The sequence below is a fragment of the Lemur catta genome, chromosome 3 (genome assembly GCF_020740605.2).
Source record: "Lemur catta isolate mLemCat1 chromosome 3, mLemCat1.pri, whole genome shotgun sequence".
Taxonomy (NCBI): domain Eukaryota; kingdom Metazoa; phylum Chordata; class Mammalia; order Primates; family Lemuridae; genus Lemur; species Lemur catta.
In genome coordinates this window covers 61066965-61087035 of record NC_059130.1, presented here as the reverse complement: position 1 = coordinate 61087035, position 20071 = coordinate 61066965, and the positions used below count along the sequence as shown (strand labels likewise).

The following is a 20071-nucleotide window of genomic DNA, read 5'->3' as shown; positions in this document are numbered from 1 at the left end:
TGAAACTCAGAGCAATCCTATGTAGCAGGAAGGGAACATATTGTTAGTCCTGTTTTGCAGATGAAATCCCCAAGACAGAATGTTCATAATACATCAGATTTTCCAACCATACCTGCACTCATAGATCATGATACAGATTAAAATGCTTTTTTTCATCAGACTGAACATGCATATGTATGTGTGCATATTTACTTCCAAAGTGTCTGTAGAGTTGCACATACCCTTTGAATGTTGCTAAGATATATATAAATGTGATTACTTAAAAAACTCACAAGAAAGCCATTAATGAATCATTCCATTTCACAAATTGCAATATGATAAAAGAGAAGAAATTCAAGAGGAAAGAATTCTCCCCAAAGTTCAAGCAACAAATTTTCATGTGATGTTGTGTAAAGCAAAATGATTTATAGGCTTTTAGAAGCATAAATCAAAACCTTCACTCCAACACTTACAACCACTTTGAGATTTTTATTAAGGTAAAAAATTATTTGCAAATTCATTACTTGTATGATGAATAGGATTAGAAAAGAGAGGAAAAGCTTCATGTGATAAGTGGAAGACATTGGTGAATATTTTGAACATTATTTTCTTAAGCCCTTCTATGAAGTATTTTCCCACATCATCATTAAACAGCATTTATGGGTTTATGAGTCTGCCTTCCACCCTACGGTATGATATTCTTAAAGGCAGGGACTGGTACAGATTCATTTTTTGTATGCCAAGTGCTCAGCAGATGGCCTAGATACAGTAAATGTTCAATAATATTTGATGAATAAAGGAATGGTGTTATTTAAAAACAAAATGGACACACACATATATGTACTTATATAATAGCAGCACTCATATAATTCCATATATGTATATAATTTCATATATTATTCTGTATATACACACATTTTTATATATATAATGGGATATATATCATTATATATAATATAATATCATATAGCTATTGCTATTATGTGAATATGTATATGTGCTCATACAAAAGTATGTTTTATATATATTTGTGTGTATATATACATATACACATAGTCATTTTGATCTTTGAATTTTTCACATCCTGTTTTTAATCTCAAATAAGCTTTAGTGAAAGTGAGTTGTCACAGTGAGAATAACTGATGTTAGTCTTGTTCTATGAGAATCACGGTCAAAAATGTAAATCTGATGCATAGCATATCAAACCTAATATAAATGATTTTGAAGGTCCCTGTTACTTTTCCTTACCTGTTCACAATCACAGCTGATTGAAAGTTATTAGAAACTGATCATAAAGCTGTGCGTTCCTGACACCACAGGACCTCCAAGCAAGTAGTCAGCTAAAACCACTTTCTGATATAACCTGCACAATGACTCTGGTGGCTGTGTGTCTCTTCCCTGCTTCTCTCAGCCTGACAGTCCCAATGATGATTTACCTATGTCATCTTATGCAGTCTGTAGCTTGACCGAGGTCTTATCCTGATTCACAGGGGAGTGTTGAGCAAAGTCTGTCTGGAATAATCTGTGGATGTATTCAGGAAATTTTATTCTCATTCATTCATTTATTTCCTCATTCTCAGACATTATCCATCTGCAACTTTAAGGCCACTGCATTAGACACTGGGGGCACAAAGGTGAATAAAGCACAATCCCTCCCTGTCTGACCGTGGCTGTTTCCATAGTGACATTTTCTTAAACCCCAACTTGTAGCGAGGTGTCTTCAGAGCTGGGTTGTACCTTTTCCAAAAAGAGGTATAGTGATCTGAAACTGAAGTGGTTTTGTTTAATAATTTTGACCATCAAAAATCCAGTTTGAAAAATGGACCAGAATACAAATATGCAACATTTAATAACAAAGAAAAAATAAATGCATACATACTTTAAAAGAAATATTTTATCCTTTGAAGAACACTCACAGTGGTTTGAGTTCAAAGGTGATGTGAGCATGCTTTTTCCATGACTACACAGAACAGAATCTATATTGACTAAAGCAAATTTTATTTCCCTCATTTAAGCTAAGGCCAGAACTCCAAGGCTGAGGCTTGACATAGGTATACTATAAATGAAGTGTTAATGAGATGGAAATTCTCCAAGTTGCTTTTGAGTCTCATTCCATATCAATGTAGACCTGCCTAAAATATCTAAGAGCTGAGAATCCTTTTGGAATGATCCTAAACTTTTGAATCTGAAAACTGAGCTGGGAATTCCTCTGCAAACAGTCTTGTGGGTTATTTTGGCACTTTGGTTTATAATCCTAGCTGGACCCCATCTGAAGTTCTAAAGCCCATAAAATAAGAATGAATGATCAATGTAAATAAGCCAAATTTGAAAAACTTCAGACTCTGCTTGGCTGAATGTTTCTGTTAATCTATCCTGTCTATGCTAGGTTAGCTCCCTCTGGCTAGAACTGCCATTCTGCTATAACTCCTCTGCAAATAAGAAACTATCCTTTTCATCATGCAGAGGATCTTTCTTTTAGAAGTCTGTGACGCATTGTAATATATTGAAATTAAATTGTTTGAATATGTTTTGTGTCTGAATACCGATAAAACTATGATATAAACTGTATTATCCTTAATCAAAGGTTATTTTTATTTGTAGATTTTAAGGGCAACTAAAATTTTTATTTGACAGGTCCAATAGTTCCAGTTTGGCATACCTGCACACTTTTATTGTATCCTGGGATCAGACATAAATCAAGTGATTTCCCACAGACAAATAAAAGTGGTGGAGTAATATAGTTCCTGGAATTTAACACTTCACGGTCAGAAGGTCACATATGCTAAGTTGCTTATTTATACGCCTCTTAAAGTTTAAGTCTGTGGGCAGGAGACATGAAGCAATGTGACTTACTATATCAAGGAAGAATGTATTGTTCTTTTTCTTCATGTAGATAAAATTAGCAGTGCTGGAAGAGCAGATCATAGAAGAATGTCATCAGGAACACGGCACTTGTCATGTTTTTGAAATGTGTTTGCTTTATAATTTTATTTTTTATTACAATCATTGGTTTTAACAGTGAGATTTATTAAACATTTTTTTTATTTCAGCTTATTATGGGGTAAACATTTTTTAAAGTGTGGAAGAGAGAGTTAGTGTGCACCAATCGTCAGCATGCTAGCTGACATCTCCCAGCCTAACCTTGCGGTTAGGTCAGGCAAATGTAGCCAGAATGGAGGTGATGCATGTCACTTCTGGGCTGAGGCAGCTAGGAACTCAGGTCCTCCCTCAGCCCTCTCTCTCTTGCTGACAAAAATGGCCTTACAGACCACATGTTCCAGATGGTGACTGTAAAATGGAGATAGGCATTTGACCCACATTTAACTATGACATGAGAAAAGACATGAATACTATCACAACTTTCTATATAAAGGATTATAATGAGAACAAAGTCGGGTATAAACAAAGTTTTACGAGATAACTACTTCATTTATGCCACACAAAAGTCTTGAGTTCCCAGCACGTAACTAGTATTTAGCACTTTCTTAAACATCATCTCCTTTTTACATGTTCACCCATTTAAAATTTCACAGCATTCTTCAGATCAGTGTACTAAGGCTCAGAAAAGTTTCTACTTGCTCAAGGCATGTAGCCAGAAAGGAAATGAGTCAAGATTTGAATCCACACCTCCTAAAAGCATCTAGACTTTTCTTCTCTGAGGAGAACATAAGGAGCCTGAGCTGGTCATATTCTATTACATCTCAAGTCGTTTTTTATCCCAGGGCTCCGGTTTCTCTCTTTAGAAACATATCTCCCTTTAAATGCACCTGGAATTTATAGGTGAAACACTGGCAAATTAATAAAGGAAATCACATCAGTGGCCTAGGAAAGGCAGGCCAGGGGTGGTGGTGGAAATCGTAGAAGCAAGAAAACCCCTACAGGTTTATCACAGCCCACATGCAGTTACTTATTGCAGCATTTAAAGCCTTGAACACTTGTCCCTTACCTAGTGGCCTCATTGGCCACCAGCAACAAGGAAGGAGGCAGAAGGAGGAGCTTTTCTCCCCTCCATGTTAAGGAGGCCAGCTGCATTGCTAGGACGCTTCTGGAGGCAAACCGGGGAAATAAAGCTCTTTCTGTTTTTCTATGCACAGAACAATGCTGAACATTCTGAGACCTGGCATAATGTGGTCACGTGTCTTGTTTCTGCATTCAGAATACTGTCTTTTCATAGACCTTCAGAATATGTTAAGGGGGTTTCACTATATATCACAAATCATGGTTTAAATTTCAAAGCATTAGATAAAAATGACCTTACACTACATTTGTAGATGTCACTCTCAAGCCATCCCAATATAGTTTCCATGGGAACTAATGTACATCAAAGGAGGAAGAGAGAGAAAGAGAGAGTCTGTAAGATCAAATTTTTAGTTTCTGCCTCCTATTTCTTTGGGAAAACCAAAATGAGCCCCATGTTAAATGCTGATGAAATTAGATACTGAATCTTATTTTCAATGTGAATGCAGCTTTTTTCCCCCCTAAGAATCTAATCTTTAGTGCTGTCTGTATAGTTATGCAAAATTTTTCTGAGTTCATCTATATAATTCATAAATTGTATTCAGAGCCTCAGAAGGCACATATACTTATTTAGGAGAAGAGTCAACATCATCCATTATTACTGTTGTTATGCAGTTGTTTTTAGGACTATTATTGTTACATAGACTTGCAATTTTGTTGATAATCCACTCTGTGCCCGGTACTTGAATGACCACTAATGAAAGTTTGCAGTCACATAAGAACACATTCCAAAATTGTGTTCTATTGGTATATGTACAGTGTCTTTCAGAGTCATGCCAGACAAGGTAATGTGAGTAGGTATCATTAATTTCCCATCCAAAAAGAACAGTCACCAATACCATTGTTAAAAAGGGCAAGTTACAGCTATTATTCCTAAACCCAATGCTGCACTTCAAGGCCACCTTTATCTAACTCTGTCCAATATGGCTCACCTGGATTGTAAAACGAGTTCTATACTTTAATTTTGGAGTGGTTGAGAGAGGCAATGATATATTATATTCGTAATTGTAATTGAGAATGGAGATACAAAAGGTATTTGTAGCTTGTAGAAAATTAACTAGAAAAATAGTTTTTTAGCTGCTAGAGCTAAAAGAGTATTTGATCATATGATATAAAGCGACACTTATGTTAAGAGCTCCAACAAGATTTTTTTCAGACTAGAAATTGTTCTAATCTTACCAAAAAGCTAATAATTTCTTCATCATCATCATCATCCTCATCGTCCTTACTTCAACATGTATTCATTTACAAATGATCTATGCCAGGCATTTGGCTTACACACAAGAGATGTAGCAGTGAACAAGACAAAGAAAACCTTAACCTCCATGTAACTTATCAGTTTAGCTAGGAGAGAAAAAGTAAAGAAAACACAAGAGCGAGTGAGCACAAAGTGTAGGGCAGAGGGTCAGAAGTTATTCTGGGGTAGCAGTATTTTACAGACCCAAGAACAGCTAGAATCTAGAAAAGGAACAACTACTGCTAGAAATACAGTTGTAGATACTTTATCCCTAAATGGGAACTGAGAAAATAAACCAGATAGAAGATTTTCTTCAAGAAGATATGAGAATGGCTAAAAAACGTATGAAAAAATGCTCAACATCCCTAATCATCAGGGAAATGCAAATCAAAACCACAATGAGATACCACTTAACTCCAGTGAGAATGGCCTTTATCAAAAAATCCCAAAACAACACATGTTGGCGTGGATGCGGAGAGACAGGAACACTCATACACTGCTGGTGGGAATGCAAACTAGTGCAACCCCTATGGAAAGCAATATGGAGATACCTTAAACAGATTCAAGTAGACCTACCATTTGATCCAGCAATCCCATTATTGGGCATATACCCAGAAGAACAAAAGTCCTTCTTTAACAAAGACATCTGTACCCGAATGTTTATAGCAGCACAATTCACAATTGCAAAGATGTGGAAACAACCCAAGTGCCCATCAATCCACGAATGGATTAGTAAACTGTGGTATATGTATACCATGGAGTACTGCTCAGCTATAAGAAATAACGATGATACGACATCTCTTTGGTTCTCCTGGAGAGAGCTGGAACCCATTATATTAAGTAAAGTATCCAAAGAATGGAAAACCAAGCATCACATGTACTCACCAGAAAACTGGTTTCCCTGATCATCACCGAAATGCACATCGGGGAAGGATACCAATTGGATATCAGACTGAGATGGGGGGTGGGGGGAGGGGATGAGTGTATGCCTACATGATGAGTGCGTTGCACACCCTCTGGGGAATGGTCATGCTTGAAGGTGCTGACTCGGGGAGGTGGTGGGGGGCGGGGATGGAGGTATGACTACATGGTGAGTGCCAGGCGCACTGTCTGGAGAATGGACACGCTTGAGGCTCTGACTCAGGGGGATGGGCTGGACACGGACAATGTATATAACCTGAACTTATGTACCCCCATGATGAGCTGAAATAAAAAAGAAATAAAAAAAGAAATAAATAAAATAAACAGATTAACATGAAAACTAAAAAAAACAAAACAAAAAAGAAAATAATCCAATAGGAACTGCCATGAAACAGAGAACATTATGAAACAGTGTGGAACAATAAATACAGTAATACAAAACTGAATGATAGAGGATTCAGGAGAAAAACATGTCTCTTAGCTTCAAAAGGCCAAGGGTCTTTTCAATGTGCTATGATGAGATGCAAGCTAGAATGATCAGATCTTATATTCCCTGTGGTTTGTCATGTATCTTTGTATTCATTTCCATGTACCTACGAAAGCCACTATGTAGTATATAAGGGTAATCATTTTTAAGCAATACTTTTTGCTGTCATCATGAAGATCTGAATTTAAAAACTAAAAGAAAGGCCAAGCATGGTTGTTCATACCTATAATCCTAGCACTTTGGGAGGCTGACGAGGAAGGATTGCTTGAGGCCAAGAGTTTGAGATCAGCCTTAACAACACAGCAAGACCCCATCTCTACTAAAAACCAAAAAAAGAAAAAAAGAAAAATATTAGCTGGGTGAAGAGGCAGGCACCTATACTCCTAGCTACTTGAGAGGCTGAGGTGGGAGGATTGCTTGATCCCAGGAGTTTGAGGTTGCAATGAGCTGTGATGATGTACTGTACTCTAGTCCAGGCAACAGAGTGAGACACTCTCTCAAAATATATACATAAAATAAATAAAATCCCTTTATATTTAGATATAAATATAATTTATTATTGGGCTTTTTGTAGGGGGTGGCGTGTGATATATCATCACAGAGGACTTTGGCAGCAAAAAGACCTGGATTTGAATTATGTCTCTTCTGTGTGCTGCCGTGTGACTTTAGGTAAGTTAGTTGACTTGTCAGAGCCTCAGATTCTTCATCCTCAGAATGAGGGTGATAATTGCATGGGTGTCCCAGATTTGTTTGAAAGATTAGAGATAAAATATGTCAAACATATGGAATGAGAAGGTCTGTTGTATGTTGGAGGGGAAATTCTCCCTCTCTCATTTCCCTCACTTCCATGTGGAATGGCTCTCTGTACCTCTGCACTCTCTCTTGCCCTTGGAGAAAGCAGTGGAGGGAGCCCAGTGGGGCAGCAGCAGTGACGGATCTGACCAGAGAGCTTAGAGGGAATTAGGCATGCATGTCTCTCTTCCTCTGGGACTAGATGTCAGCAGAGGGGCTTGTTTTCTTACCTGTGTCTGGGACTGATGGGAAAGGCTCAGCTGGAGTATTGGGAGGCCCTTTATTGTCAAACATCTATGCCATGCCCTCCAAAAATTGTGTCAGGAATAAAGCTTAAATGTTAACCTTTGTTTATTAATCCCTATATTTATTTTTGGTTCTGATCTCTGGTGGGGAAAAAGGAGTTATTTACTAAACCTTAGGTATATAATTCTGGTTCAACAAGTGACAACTAATAAGAAAAATAGTAACAGTAATTATAAAGATATATAATAGTAGTTACAATATTATATATTTATAGTAGTTATAATAGTATAAAGATAATATGGCAAGTAAACATTAACCATTTAATTTTCATCAATCACTGCTCTAAGGATTTTTCTAATTTTATCTTCACGACTCCATAAATTAGAAATTCATGTTCCTATCTAACAGATGAAGACAATGAAGCACAGTGGGAGGTTAAACGCAGGACTGAAAATCACATAACTTCTAAGTGAAGCAGGCAGCTTCCAAAACCTACCTCATTAGCTACCATGCTATAAATCTTTGTACAAGATATTTATATTGACAAATGATTATCAGGTTTCTAGAACTTATGAAGAGCACAAGAAAAAAAAATATTTGTAACATTAATTGTCTTATAGTTTATTCCTCTCTGACATTGTTTATTCAAAATCATTTATTTGCAGATAATATATACTAGGTATTGGAAAATTCAGGATGAGTAAGAAAATGGCATAAACAAAGGGTTAAGGAAAAACCTAGGATGAATTATTAATATTTCATTGTAAGCAGAGAATGGGGCTTGGGTAGAAAAAAGCAAGAAAATGTATAAGACCTTGAATGTTTTAACAGAGTGAGCAAGTCACAGGCTGCAGGGGCAATGAGAGAGAAGAGGACTGAACATGCTGTAAAGGAACATGGGAGGAACCTAAAATGAGAAAGGCCTGAAATGCAATTCTGAAGATTTTATCTAGAAGAAATGGAGAGCTGGAAGATTTTTTAAAAATTCAAGTATGAATAATCTGGTGAGTATTTTAGAACGTTAACTGGATGATACAAATAGGATGGATTAGAAGAAAAAAAAAATACTTGGTGGCAAGGAGGTCCATTAGGGCATTGTTAGGGATTGCATTGTGTCCTCCCAAAAGATATGTGGAAGCCCTAATCATTGGTACCTGTGGTTGAGACCTTATTTGGAAATAGGGTCTTTGCAGATGTAATCTAGTTGAGATTAGGTCGTTAGGATGGGCCCTAATTCAATATGCCTGTTGTCCTTATGAAACAAGGAGAAGTCAGAGATGCAGGAATAAGAATGCCACGTGATGGAGGCGGAGATTGGAGTTAAGCAGCTACTGGCCAAGGAATGTCAAGGATTGTTGCCAACACCGGAGCTAAGAGAAGGGCAGGCGACAGATTCTTCCCTAGAGCATTCCAAGAAAGCCTGGCTCTTTTCCGACTTCTAGCCTCCAGAACTGTGAGAGAATAAATTTCTGTTGTTTTTTACCACTCACCTTGTGGTACCTTTTTTATAGCAGCCCTAGGAAACTAACACAGGTATTGGTAGACTATGTCAGTGAACAAGTAGTGAGCAGGTGGTGGCAGTAACAATGGCAAGGAGGAGGTGCTTGGTGGGCCAGGGCTATGTTTGCTGAAGGACTAACCAATGAAGAGTAGAAACACAATGATGGAGCCATGAGGAATCTCTTCAGTGGTAATAGGGTACATGTCTGAATGTTGGTGGGACCCTTTCCACAGTTTTCCAAAACTACCTCTAGATCCTGTTAAGGCCTCTAGGGAGGGGGCTGTCAAGAAGGGTCATCCACCAGCCAGTCTCACCTTGGTAGCTCTGGAGGCCAATATGGAGGTGGTTTCGGAGGGGCAATGCAGGACCCAGGGCTCTGGTTGCCACGGCAGAGCAGGGGGCCTGGGAATGAAGATTGGCATTAGCTTGATTTTTCCATCTTCTCATATAGTGCCCTCAAATTTCAGTAAAGTGTGTTGAAGAATTTTTTGGAAATAAGAAACCGGAAACAATAAGTCTAACTTACTCATTCTAGAAGTTAGAAGGTAATAGAAAGGCGAGAAATGGGAAAGCTGCTCGGATGCAAGGCCAGTGAATCAGAGAGAAAAAGCTCAAAGCCGCAGAACAAAGCTTCAGTAAAGAGATATTGTTACTTGGAGAGACGGCCTTTTGTCCTTTGTTCTATTACCGGTCAGAGGAGCCGGAGAAAACCCGAGCCTGAGACAACAGCTCCGCTAAGTGCCCTTGAGAGGGTACCGTGGGGTCAGCCACAAAGCCAGACCACTAAAGAGAAAAAGAAATACAGAGTGGATCGGAGAGGAGAAATGAGAATGGTGGGGAAAAAAAATATTTTTTTAAGCCAAAAAGAATCAGAGAAAAGCAGAAGTGCCTCTAGGACAAAGCGTAGCAGGCAGTTAGGGAAAAAGGGCTGTTAACCTCTTTGAAGCTCTGACTACATTAGAAGTCCTCGCAAGACAGTCGTCGCTTTCGCGGGCAGGTAGAGAACCTTTCCTGTCCATTGTTCTTCCGAATTATAAATCACTGCCCTCTTTATGATATCCACAGGGAAAATGACTTCAAGCTTCTTAGAGTCCCCCCAAAGCATTTTCTGTACTCAATATACTACGGGAAGCCCTGGGTTTGTCTTTGTGAATTTTATCTGCAGTAATCTGAAACCTGCCATCACCCTCTTCCTTTCTCTACGTAGGGAGTAAGGGATGGTTGGCGACAAGGATCGCTGGGAGAGGGAGAATCCCAGAATGCGATGAGGAGAGCATTTAAACCGCCGGACGGTGTGTCTGTGTGGTTGAAGACTCTGGCAGCATTCTAAAGGTAAACATAAATATATGTTCTTTCAGGATTATCAAATATCTTGTACATTTTGTTTCTCTAAACGTGGAAATTAGAAAGCTGAGCAGAAATCAATAGTCTAATGAATTCGTTCAACAAACGTGGTGAGTTCTCATCACAACCACACACACTCTAACAGCTAATAACATGTGTGGGTGACAATTGCACATCAACGACTATGCTGAGTGCTTTGCATGGATTATGTCATTTAAGCCTCAAGCAAATAATGCTATGAGATAAGTGCTCTTGTTACATGCATGTTACAGGTGAAAAAACTGAGGCCCAAGGTCCCATAGCTAGGATGAGACAGAGCCAAGTTTGAACTCATGTTACATGACTCAAGAGGCTGTGTATTTAACCTCTTTATGACATCCCCCGCATCATATACTGCATTAGGCATCGAAGAATCAAGGGCTATAGGGGTTCAGAGATGGGACAGTTGGATGGGGGCAGAGTTTAGTTAAGGCAGGGTTTAAGTGAGAGGTGGTACATGAACTTGACCTTGAAGACCAGGCAGATTTGAGTCAGCAGTGAGTGAAACAGGGGGTTCCGGGTAAGGAGTGGAAAAGCACATGAGTGTAGTCCAAAGTCAGCATAAAACATTCATCCGTAGACAATGAGGAGGCTACTTTGACTAGAAGGAAGCTCTGTGAGCAATAAAAGAAGTCAGACAAGATACAGTTGACCATCAGGGAAAAGTGTCTGGCATGGTGGGAAGTGGAAAACCATGAATGGTTCTTTTAGTCTAATCTAAGTGTTGAATATACCAGCAATGGCACGCAGGATGAATTACATCTAAGGGAAAGCCTAGAGCCCCAGGATTCCAGCTAAGAGGTTTGCAGGAAGAAGGAATGATATGAAAAGTGTTTTAAATGAAAAATGAAAGAACTTACTATGACATGAAAAGAAAGTAAATGAACTCATTATACCAACAATAATCAACACTTATAGAGTCTATACAATATCCTATAGTAGTATATGTGTAATCAGGCATTGATTCTCATAATAGCATCATGATTCAGAATTAAACCAAGGCGTGTTCTAATCCTAGGATTTCTGTGGTTATCTACTGAAGTTAACCAAGACACTAATTTTTCAAATAGTGTTGTGAGGGCATTGTGATGCCATGGACAGGGGTGAAGGAGTTTGTAAGTTTAGGGGCAGTGAAAGACAATTTTGATTGAAGGAAGGTAAACTATTCAGGTGCAGTATAACCCATTATGTGATAATAATTAGTCTTTATTTTGATTCTACTATGAATCAGGACCTCCCATGGATACCAAAATCAGCGGATGTTCACGTTCCTGATATAAAATGGCCTGCCCAGACTACCCCTCCTTATAATTATTATGATTATTATAGATAATTATTGAGTGCCTATTATATACCAATGTTCTTAACACTTTACATGCCCTCACTCAGTTAATATAGTAATAATTATAGTGTTCACTATTATAGAGCTAATATTTATAATAATTATAGAGCTAATATTTACAGTGTTTATAGTGTACCAGACTAGAGATCAGTTTTCAAATATATTAACTCATTTAATCTTCACAAAACCACATAAAGTAGATGCTAATATTTTATCTTCACTTTACAGGTGAGGAACTTTGGTCCAGAGAATTTAAGTAACTTGCACAAGGTCACAAAACTAATGATTAGCAGAGTGGAGATTTGAACACAGACTCTCTGGCTCTAGAGTCTATGCTCTTAACAACTTCTCTATTAGATCATGAACTTTGGGCCAGGCACACTGGCTTGCACCTGTAATCTCAGCTATACAGGAGGCTGAGCTGGGAAGCTTGAGCCCAGGAGTTCAGGACCAGCCTGGGCAACATAGCAAGACCCTGTCACTTAAAAAAAATCATGAACTTTGGGGTCAGGCAAGTCTGGGTTCAAATCTCAGCCTTGCTACTTACTACTTGTGGGACCTTCAGTGTGTTCCTTTTTGTGTCTAAGTCTCAGTTTTTCCATAAATAAAATGATGGATAATTAATAATTTGTATGTAATAATAGCTATGAGGATTAAGCTCTGTTACCCTTCTCTGGGCTTATCACAGTTCTTTAACACAGGACCTATTCAGAGTGTGCTTTATGAATAAATGAATAAAACACTAATCATCCATGGTACACAATTAACATTTTGCTGTGTGCTACTTTATGTTATTTAATTTTTCTGTGCATATATTTTTCTTGTCAATCTGGCTAGACTGTGTGCATCCTGGGAGCACATGCCATGCTTTTTACTTCAATATTTTCCCTAGTGCTCTGAACAGGGATGCACGCATAGAAAGATGCTCAATAATAATCACTTGCATGAATGAAGCATTCATGTGGACCTGACATTTTTATTAAGTATTTAGTCCTCATAGCAACCCTCGATAGAATGCACTAACATTAATTCCAGTTTACAGACTAGGAAAATGTACCATAGTGAGATAAAGTGATTTTCCAATGGTCACACAATTAGTAGGGTCAGGAATCAAATTCAACTCTGTTTCTCTCCAGAACCCCTAGGCTTAACCACCATGCTACACTGCCTCCTTAAAGCCCCGATTGATGAGTAATTTGACAAGAGGTTAGGGCCCAGCATCCCCTGCCTTTGGAGAGCAACTTTCTGCATCTGAGGTTCTGCTTTGTTTGGCCCACTTGGCTCAGTCAACCTCCTAGTTTATGGCTTTTCTGTAGGTCTCTTCTTAGTGGCTCAGGAACAAACCACCTAACCAAGAGTCAGAGGTGCAAGAAACAGTGGCTGCTCTTGAAGCTGGCCCACAGAACGTGGAGGCAGGAACACGCATGAGCCCTTTCTGCCTTCTCGGTAGATTATGACTTCGGCATTCTCTGTGTTTACTAACCTCTAGCTGATCCACTGAGAAAATTGTACGCAATAGTCCTCAAAATTTCTAATTTTGTACCTGTGGCAAAGTAACTTTGTGGCTGATCCTTTGAGCACCTTTAAAGCTCACAATGGAAAAGGCATTGGCTCCTAACCTTCTGCAGAACTGTTTTTAATACTTCCTGCAAGCTGTTATTGGTGTCTTTATTTAGGCTGTATTTCTTCATTTCAGCATCTATGTTTAGCAGTTATATAAAGGAGCAAAATGAGTTTAATGGCCTAAAGTGGCAAAGGATGATTTGTGGGCCTCGTTGGAGCAACAGAAGATCAAATAACCACAGGGAGACTTCCTGCTTCCTGGTGACTAGGAGTCACATTTCTTTTATCTGTCTGTGAGTCAAGGGGAAATTCATGACCACCCAGTATACGTAGAGACCTTCTTTTCAAAGTCTCTTTTTCCTCTTACAGGTGGAGTCTGACACAGTGGGGGTGGGAGGTGGAGAAGGTTCATTAAAGGGCCATGTAGACAATCTTCTCATCTGCTGATTTAGTTTGTCTCATTGTGAGTGGTACGAACTCACATTCCGTTTCTGGAGCATGGAAGGTTTTAATCAAACTAAACAGATACCCACTGGGTCTGGGCATGTACACAATCCAGGAACTGTGGGCTTCTCAAGACCTCTGCCTTCAGCATCCCAAGAAGGATTATGGGTGCCATTTGATCTGCCTTGGAATCATGCCCCTCTGCTCTCACAGGACTTGCCATTCCTCACTCCTGCCTTAGCACTCCCACCAGACCAGGGACAAGCCCTGAGTAGACAGCCCTGGCTCTGATTCCAGGTTCTTTCTCTTATTAACTATGTGATCTTAAGCAAGGCATTTGACTTTCCAAGTTCTGTGTCTTCGCCTGAAAATGGAGACAATGATAATACCAACCTTACAGATTTACTGTAAAGAATAGAAAAACTAAGTATATAGAATTCTTTGGACAATAACTATGCACAGAGTAAGACCCTAATGAATGGATGCTGTTAGTATATAGGCAGCTGGAGTATTTTTTTCCCTGACCAATCAATCCTGCATTTCTGCTTCAGGCAGCCTGCACAGACTTTCAGAAATAATTCTCAGCTTATTCATAGTAGAATCAAAATAATCAGGTGAGAGAAAAAATTATTCATAAATTCTTAAGTCTAAGCATTCCCTCTGTCCACTTAGAAGCAATATAAGCACTAAAACTGTCTTATTTTTTACCATCTATTAAATCAGAACAAAAACTCAGTACTTCTCCGACAGTTGTATTATACTATTAAGGAATCTCCTAAATCTGATTCTCTCCTCCTTCCTTCTCCTTTCATAAACAGCACGCCCCTCTAAGCATGGAGCAAAGGAACTTCCCTTGTAATTCTGCCCCATAAACTCCTGCATACACCTCCTTTGTATAGAAGCTCATCCAAAGTCAACCAATGACAGCCCTCCACCTCCGATGGCCTGCCACCAGCCCTGACTGCCCTACACTGCCATGCTCCCTTAGAGTCTCTTATCACTAGAGAGGTGCAGGGACCTAGGACCATTTTGTCATGGCTCTACATGGCTGCACCAGGTAGGGGTGGGGAAAAGGATCCTTTCATCATTACAGTTAATTTTGAATATTTACTTAATTTGAAAAATATTTCATTCTTGCCTGTGCCCTAGGCAGATCTCTAAGCAGATCCCAGGTCATTAAGGAGGAGTTCAGGTATGCTGATGTATTTTGGCATATTTTTCAATCCCAAAATAATCCATTCCCCTTTGGATTCACAGATGCCTTAAATTATCATCTAGGTTTAGTATTGATCCTTTAGGAACCACAGTGATCCCTTGGTATCTGTGGGGGATTGGTTCCAGGATCTCCCTTGGATACCAAAATCTGTGGTTGTTCAAGTCACTGATACATAATGGCGTAGTATTTTCATATAATCTATATACATTTTCCCATATCCTTTAAATCATCTCTAGATTACTTATAATACCTAATACAATGTAAATGCTACATAAATAGTTTTTATACTATTTTGTTTACTATATTGTGTTGTTTTATTGTCTTATTAGGAAATAATGAGAAGAAAAATAAGTTTGTACACATTCATACAGATGCCATTTTTTTTCCAGATATTTTTGATTGGTGGTAGTTTGAATCCTCGATGCAGAACAGAGGGAACACAGAGTGCCAACTGTATTTAGAAACATGAAAGAATATTTTTTTGCCTTCATCGTGACCATGGCAGAGGGCTACTAGCATTTTTGGATAGGGATAGGATGTTAAATGTCTTGCAATGAGAACATTAGGACACAATGAAAACTGTCATGACAATGCTTCCTTCCATAAGAAAACTGCAATTATTTGTACCTTTTTTCTTTCCTATGAGAGAAATTAATTATTTCTATCTCAATCAGCATCCTTCACTCAAACTCAAATTTGAGTCTTAACTACTAAACACCTATAACTGTTAAGCACTTTCTGGTTCAATATTTCATTCAATCTCCTAAAAGGATTGTAAGCTTCTCATTACTGCCCTTCCAATGGAGAAACTAAAGTTAAAGAAAGCAAAGGACACATACCCATATTCTGATACTGAGTCTAGCACAATTCTACTACCTTATGCTGCTTCTATGAGACTAGTTTTATGGCATTATCTGGATTACTAAAAATGTTCAGGTTTGGCTATTGTAACAATAGAAAGAGAACAATCTGAAGAAAACCAGAGTAAGGATAAAAGTAACTAAAATACACTGAAAAAATAAAAACTGGAATACCTAAATTATATGTAAAAGAGCCTTTGAAAGCTGTTAGGTGAATTTATGTCTATGTACCTATGTTGGCATCACAAAATAGCAACTTTCAATTCAAAACTCATTCCTTATATTTCTCTTATCGATTTTAATTAAAAGGTTTAACTTGAACATTAAACTTTTGTGTCCCCCTTATCTATTTGACCCTCTGAAATATTGCTGAGTAATATGGCATTCACAAGAATATTAATTGTGTACACTTACATGATTTAAAATGTATTCTCAATAGCCAAAGTGTCCTCCTGACTCCTTGAAACTCAGCCATCCTATGTTTCAGACAGCCTTTTACTCGGGCTTTGAAACCACTTTACAGACATCTCTTTATTCTCCTTTATTTTATAAATTGGGAAATAGATCAAATAGAAGTTAAGTGGCATATAGAGGTCAATGGAAGATTCCTGGAAGAACCAGGAAAAGGCATCACCCTGGATTCACCTATAGTTATCACTCAGATAATGTAACATTTCTTCAGAAGATTGACGTAGCCTATTCATGTACGAGGCAGACCAAAGAGATTATTTTTTTCATGAGGCTTCCTCATGAAAAGCAGATTCACAATTAATTCTGATTCAACTGGCATATCCTTTCTCATTGCCACAAAATATCTATATTGAAATCAGGTTGACTGTTCATCTTTTCTTCCCATGTGTTACATCTGCTAGGGATCAATGAAGATAAAAATATTTGGAGCTTTGTGTTCAATATAAGTTCCTGCATGCAGTAGCTTGATATGATGATTTTGTAAAGAAGCAAGTTATCAAAGTAGTTTTGCAGTGTTTTTGATAAAGCGTTGCTCTTTACTGGTGCTTATCTCTCCACTACTAATTGACAAAAACGTCTTGAGAGAAATACCTATAAATTTAAATTAATTATTATTAAAAGCCCTAATGGCACTAAATAAAGACTACTGTTGATAAAGATTTGGCTATTGCAATTCTATGTTTATTACTGGAGATATCTATATCAGGGCTCTGCCAACTATGGCCTAGGACCAAATCCAACTGTTGGCTATTTTTGTAAATAAAGTTTTATTAGAATATAGTCTTATTCATTCATTTACGTATTGTCTATGGCTGCTTTCATGCTACAATGGCAAAGTTGAATAGCTGGAACAAAGACTATATGGCCTACAGAGTCTAAAATATTTACAATGTAACCATTCACAGAAAAAGTTGCCAACAACTATTCTAGATTAAACAATATATCAGCCCTGGCAGGTGTGACTAGTAACCTTGACTATCTCTCAGAGCACTTATAAAGTTTAATTTCCAAAGTGATAAGCAAAACTTTCCAAAGGCCTTTCCTTGAGACCACACACTTTCGAGTCAGACCCATCAAGTTTTGAATTCTCTGAACAGAGTTGCTTTGCAAGTGTCAAACCGGTAAAGTAGTTGATGAAAATTTTGCTGAAAGAACACTCCAACTTTATCAGGGGAAAGATAATGGAAACATATTCGAGGACCTTGATTATCCATACATTGCTCCAACTTCTAGAATACTATAGATGCATATCTCTGATTTACAGACTGCCAAGATTTCTGAATTTCTTGGCATGAGTTTGGTAGTACAGTATAACTTTGATTATGACTTCTTATATCTGGCATAAATATATTCCCTTTGTGCATATTCTTTTTAGATGCAGCACAAAAAAAGCATGACTCTAACTTTTTTCTCTCATTTTTTCTTTAGAAGAAGCAGCTGTGAAGTCATAATTATGTTCACCTCCCACTGGCAACTGGCAAGCCCTTTATTTTTGTGCATTTGGAACTCACCAAGAATAAATAAAGTCCATTCTCTCCTTGAGGGGCTATTCTGCCATTCCATCTAGGATTTCACAGTTTGCCAATTCCTAGAACATCTATTGTTATAAATAGTTTTGTGCCCTTAAAAAAGTGGGCCTTATGAAATGAGGTAAGGGGAAAACATCTCAAAAGAATATGAAAAAAAAATCAACATCATCTCTAAAAACAGCAACAAATTTTCTAGCTTTTAAAAACTTATAATTATCATTGTTGGTTAATTGGTACTATAGATTACCCAGCACTGACGTGTAATTTTCTAAGACAAAGAGGTTTTTATCATGTTACATTATGCTGTGAAATTAGGGACTTTTTATTTTATTTTTACCCATTGAAGAACAAAGGGCAAAAGTCTTGAAACATGTGAGGATTTAGATAATGAATTACACCTATATTTAGAAAATATATCAGACAATACAGGATGATTCATGGTAAGAATCTGTAATCCCAGAAAGGCAAGTTACTGGGACTTTTGTTTATAAATAAAACAGCTTTTCTTGGCTCAAATCTGGATGAGAGCCAGAAGTATTAATGAACATTTCTCCAGCTTCACACAGAACTTCAAAAAGGTCAGAAATAGGGTATACTATTTACATTTTATGGGAAGATGTATTTAATGCTTATAAATCCATTTGGATAATAACATTGATTTTAACAGGCTGATAGATGTATTTGTCTTTTAATGCCCATTAAAATAACGATCGCCTAGAATCTATGAAAAATCCAACATTTACTTGCTGATTAGTCTGTTTTTTATTCACAGGTGAAATTACTTCTTAAATAAAAATTTTAGGAGGGACTAACCTGTCCTCAAAAGGCAACCCTGTTTGTTTGAGAATGTGAACAGATACAGATTCGAGATTCTAGCTTCACACTTTGTCCTGGGACATAACTCAAGATTTGGCATTTAATGGCTTCCATGCTACTGGGCCCATGAAGAAATGCTTCTGAGGGGAGACAGATGTTTGTCTGGCACTCTATTGTTTAAAGAGCTATGCTCTTTCTGTAACAGCAGGTATGAAGATCAGAAAGAAAGATTAAAAGCCCAAATGAAGGCATTAGGACTTTGTAAACATAGATGTCTGAATGGATTGGTGATAGTGCTATAGAGAAAAATGCAACAAAGGAAACTTGAGGATGAACCTAAAAGACACAGAGTCTTAGTAAACTAAAAAGAAAGTAAAGGGAGACCTTCAAAGCCCACTGCATCTGAGATGAGATTCTTTTTTGAATTTTATTCCTTAAAGAATACCACATACAGAGACGAACTCATGAAATTTGCATTCAATAATTGATGACTTTTTGACATTTATTTGAAGTTTCCTTTTGGGGAAAATGGCCCACTGGTACTCTGGAATTACTTCATAATTAAGCAGCCCTTTGCATGTACCATATACAACCACCAAATCTAAGGTCATGTATTTTATAGTCTTTCCAACATTTTTAAATCTCAAGTTTTAGGGTAATTAATATTTTCTTTAGAGAAAAAGACAGTGAAAGACAGGTAGTGTCCGTTTGACATAATCAATAGCCTCTGACCCAGATGATGAGTCTGCTGGCTTTGCTAGTAGCTTCTGCAACCAGCGGCCTAGTGAGGGCAACACCACCAGCATTAATGGTGGATGGATGTGTCGTGCCACTGGGCTTTACCTGAAGTCAGTAGATACAGCCAAGAAGTGATGAAGAAAACATGAGTAAAGACAACAGTAAATGAAGTAAACAAAATAAATAAAATAAGTAAATTAAATAAATTAATAAAAATAAAGAGAATCCTGACATGTTGGTATGGGCCTGTAGTCCCAGCTACTTGGGAGGCTGAGGCAGGAGGAGCTCTTGAGCCCAGGAGTTTGAGGTTGCAGGGGGCTGTGATGATGCTACTGTTCTCCAACCTGGGTAACAGAGTGAGAACCTGTCCTGTCTCAATAATAATAATAATGAAGAAGAAGAGGAGGAGGAGGAGGAGGAGGAGGAGGAGACAACAAAGCATCAAGTCCCCATCCAAGTTACATACCTCACATAATTTTTGTAAGTATTAAATAAATAATGTATTTAATTTTTTTTTTTTTTTGAGACA

At 37.9% G+C, this 20071-nt stretch overlaps 1 long non-coding RNA gene across 1 annotated transcript; it reads left to right on the top strand.

Moving 5' to 3' along the window:
- Positions 1-9889: 9889 nt before the first annotated feature.
- LOC123635479 lies at positions 9890-18001 on the top strand. Its single transcript, XR_006734133.1, has 2 exons — positions 9890-10512; positions 17888-18001. It is a non-coding gene; the product is annotated as an uncharacterized LOC123635479 (long non-coding RNA).
- Positions 18002-20071: the final 2070 nt, after the last annotated feature.